This window comes from Charadrius vociferus, unplaced genomic scaffold (genome assembly GCF_000708025.1).
Source record: "Charadrius vociferus isolate BGI_N301 unplaced genomic scaffold, ASM70802v2 scaffold323, whole genome shotgun sequence".
NCBI classification, from domain to species: Eukaryota; Metazoa; Chordata; class Aves; order Charadriiformes; family Charadriidae; genus Charadrius; species Charadrius vociferus.
In genome coordinates this window covers 786,030-790,626 of record NW_009647692.1, presented here as the reverse complement: position 1 = coordinate 790,626, position 4,597 = coordinate 786,030, and positions in this window count along the sequence as shown.

Here is a 4,597-nt window from a genome sequence, read left to right as displayed (position 1 = left end):
GCCCGCCCAGGGCGGTGGGTGCGGGGAGCCGCGGTGCTGCCGGTCCTCTCCTGCAGCGGTGTGGGGTGTACTGGGAGGGGGCTGGGTGGGCACCCCAACTTGGGATGACGGTGGTGCACAGGCAGGGTGGTTAGAGGCAGCTGCAACACCCAACTGCCACGTACGTAAGTAGAAATGATAGAAATTGTCTTCTCCTGTGGCTGCCCCAGCTCGGGGGGCTCAGACCAGGCTGTGCGAGGGGGCTGAGGCTGGGGCTGGCCGTCCCCCTCGGGAGGGGGGGCAGCTCGGGGCTCGCTCTGCACCCCGGGGGTACGTCTGCCTGCGGGGGCTCCGCATAAAGCCTAAAATAAGAATATTGGGTAATGCGAACTGGCTTTGGCATATATGGTGGATTGTCACTGTTTTTTTTCATGTCCCAAGGAGACATTTCCAGAGGAAAAATAATGAAATTTGGAGTTTTAGGATGGCTCTGCTCTTTGGGGAATGAAATGCTCCAAACGTTCACCCCGTGAATGCTATGGGAAAGCATGAAAAAAGATGGTGTGATACGTAAAAGCAACAGCTACAAAGGTCCTGCTTCTCATCTAAGGTGCTTATTGTGGGAGGTATGATTTATACTGGCTTAAAGCTTCCCTGTGGAACAACGTCATGTGAGTGACATCGGATGAGCCTGCTTAGCCCTGCCTGGCTGGAGCTACGGGGCGGATGCTCTGTCCAGGGAAGCCACGGGCATTTCCAGGAACCCCAGGGGATTTGCCATCCCTTGGTGTTTGGCATGTTAAAATGGATCAGGGGAGGAAAAAAAAAAAAAATCTAGCTCTAGACTTTACTTCCTGATCATTCCTATTCTTCTGAGTGGCAGGGTGATGATTTTTAAGTCACCTACCCGTTCCTGATGGCACTGTAATTAATAGACAAGAGAGCTGGCATTCCTTCCTTGTGCCGCGAGAGCTGGCAATGATGGGGATTTCGTGAAGTGGAGGGAGGGTAATTCACTTGTGCCAGTGCGACAGCTATGGAAGTTATCTGGCATGTGCCGTAGGCAGGCTAGGAATACAAATCATACCACGGCACATGCCCTGCTGCCGGCCCTGGCTGCGGGGGGCTGTGGGAGCGCGATGTGCCGGGCTCTGGAGCAGCTTCTTGGTGGGAGTTGTGGCACCTCATCTCGGGAAACGTCGGAAAGTAGGTTGGACGAAGCCCGGGGGATACGTAGTGCTATTTTCAAGCACTTTGTTCTGTCTAGTTGAAATGTCTTTAGCAGCAATGGCTGCAAATTTTCCGTTGAACTTTCCCTCCTCCCTTTAAGTGAGAAATCACCCATTTTACCAATGAAAATGTTTTTCTTTAAAAATAAATAGTTGATAATTATCAAGAAAGTCAGAGAAAAAAAAAATTCTGGAATTGAGATCTGTTTGTTGTCCCCAGTTTGAAGGATAAAAAGCCTACACAAATTACCAAGGGGGGGTAAGTCTGTTTTCAAAGTTGCTATGGGAAATCCTTAGTGGGTTTGGATCAGCTTTGCCTATCCATCGTGACTTTCACCTTTTCCCTCGAGAAACAGCTCTTGGCTTGTGGTAGGAACATCAGAGGTATCGTGGCTGGGGGAGAACACCTCATTTTGTCCACGCGTGAAACTCCCATTGGCACTAAGGACAAGGACACCGAGGCAGGCAGGGGCGGGAGCTGCCCTCGCAGGGAAGCGGGGACGTTGCTGGCAACGGTCGCGCTGCTGCCTGCGAGCTGCGATGGGGAGATGTCTCCTGGGGCTCCCGAGCCCCCTGCAACGGGAGCCTGGCAGGGCCACGGGCTGCGGGTGCTGCTGCTTCACTGCCCCACGGCACCCACAGGAGAAGGCAGGAACATGCCGTTCCGCTCTGCAGCCGTTAGACAGTCTCAGGTAATGATGCAAGAGCCAAGAGTTATTAACGAAGCTGCAATTTAGTCCTGAAGCTTCAATAGCGTCTGTGAGCCATTCGAGTGTCTGTAACGTTACCGGAAGGGCGGTGAACTCTCGCCTCGCTGTGTCCACCCATTACCCCAAAGGGTTCCGGAACTGATACCTTCCCTCCATTGCTTCTGATGTCAAGTGGAGATTGCAGCAGCACTTTGAGCCTTTAGTTTGATGTGTGCCTTTGGTCATTTCACACAGCACAACCACTTGGCAGATGTTGGGAGTTAGCAGGGATTAGCTGCTGCTGATGGCTGGCTTAACGCTTTACTAGGCCATGCCACCTCCCAGCTAACAACGCCAAAGCTCCCCGACCAAGGGCTTCAAAGCACACGGCAAGTGCTGATGACCGTGTTTCTATGTGATGAAGTGAGGTGGGAACCTTCTGTCTGTGTCAGAGGCACGAGAGCCAAAGCACAGTGACTGGGGCTGTCCCTCCCAGGGATGCTCCCCGTGCCCCGGGCTCGCCAGCGTGGCTCCCGAAAGGATGGCTGTACTGCAGCAAGTAGGGATGGGGCTGGAAGTGACCCTGCTCTGATCCCTGCCTTGCTGCTGTAGCTGTTACTTTTCTTTTCCAGACTAGTTCTAACTTGCCAAAGCAACTGGTGGTGGAAACCTTTGCAGTGACCTCTGTGGCTCTGAGTTATGTATGAGGCTACAACTCTAGAAAACAACGTCATTCATAATAAAAGCCAAGTGTAAGTGACAGTCCTCTTTAGCTTGAAGGATGCTCTGTGCCCTTGTGCTTCTGATAGTTGTACATATACACACAGAGAACTGGAAAGGAGGCAGCCATCAGCTGAACGGTGATTTTTGCCCCTATTCAAAGGTGACACCTACAGTCGGAGCTGGCCCCTTCTCCCAGCAGAGCTGGGGCCAAACGCTGTTGCCAGTTTTGGAGATGAGACATCCAAGGAGCTTTGCTCCATCACCAAGAGCTTTCCAGGAACAAGCTTCCCTAGCTGACCATCCAAGACTTTGAGCACAGGACTCCCACAGCTCTCCCTGGAGTTGCAAGACAGACACTTGGGACCGGATCTTTAGCTTTAAAAAGGCACTTTTAATAACTTAACCCTCAACTGCAAATTTACTGAGAGGGACCATGAAAACTTAGCTGGTAAAGTGCCAGGTAGGTTAGAGGGGGTTTCTGGGCTGCTGAGCACAAGCAGTTCATGGGAGTCCGCGTGAGTGCAACCCACAAACATGAACGTGGGGAGATACTCACCAGGAATAGGTGAGGACACGCCAGAACGGGTCTTGGAGACCTGCTCCCTGCAGAGAGATCTTCACTGCTACGCTCGGCCACCGCCTGCCCGGTCCCTCGTCAGAGGGTCCCCAAGCCCAGGCCATGGGCTGGCGCCTGGCCACGGCACTGACGTGGGGTGCAACAGTGCTGGGCTCAGCCCCCCGCAGTTCCCAACACAGGGTGATTGTGGGCACGGTCTCGACTGCTGAGCCTTCCCGTGGGCCTGCCTCTGCCTCCAAAACACATTTTTTTCCCTCACTCCTTATCTTTTCACCATGCGATGACTGCCTTTGGGACAAGGCATGTTGGGAGTCCTGATCTCAGCTGCGTGTTTCAAAGTGCTATCAGAAGACCTCAGTGAGGTTCACAATTTCATCCCAATTTACCAGAATTCTTTTTTCACAAAACAAAATGACTGAAGAAGCCTCTTGAAGTAGCTACAATAACCAATTTAGTTGCAAGTCTGCTAAGATCTGATTTCTTTTGCATGGATGGATTGTTTGAGAATTTGCTTCCAGGGCAAAACTATACTGAAGTCTGTTGTTTAATGCCAATCAGAATCCCAAAACTTCGACCCAAGAAAAAACCTCAGTTCCCGATGATGCATTTGAAAGGCAGATACGGTATTGCATGTCCACATACCCCAGCACAAACACCGTCACGCCGAGATCCAGCCCTTATCCGCCTAATCATTTTTTCCCCATAAATGGCAAATTAACGAGGAGTCAGAGAGCACAAACAAGGTTTGCAGGAATGGGTCGATAATTTATCCTGCTGTGGCTGCCAACAACCCCCTCTCCATCGCATTAAAACATACGCAGGAATAAGCACTGATACATATTAGAAATCTATACTGCCTAGGATATATGACCTCATAGAATATGAACACAAACTTTGCAACAACGCCACAAAGCAAGTATGTCTTTAAATGCAAGGAAAATAAGGCAGCAGGAAGCAAAGAAACTTGCAGAAGGTCACAGAGGTAGTGGCAACGCCAGGAATAGAAACTAGAGGTGAAATCCTGGCCTTGGGAAAGTCAGCGGGAAACCTTCCCTGATCTCAGCAGAGGCAGAATTACACTCGGAGTCCTATTTGCTATTCATTATCTATCAGTATCTATTTAGAGATAAAAACAGTAGAAACGTTGATTATAAATTATTGTGTTTTCTCGCAATTCTCTGAACACCAGTGCCTGCCTAGCAGCCAGCGCTGAAGCTTGTCATTTGGTTGCAGACGCTGAAAGCAAGGCCGCGTTTTCCCCTGCCGGCTCCGGGGGAATTAATGACGGCTTCAGCTCCCCGCCAGGAGCAGAATTTGGCCCGCCACCACCACCACCACGGCCACCGCTTGGAATCAACCCTCAGCTTGAGCGGGTGATGCCCGTGGTGCCCTCCTGCACT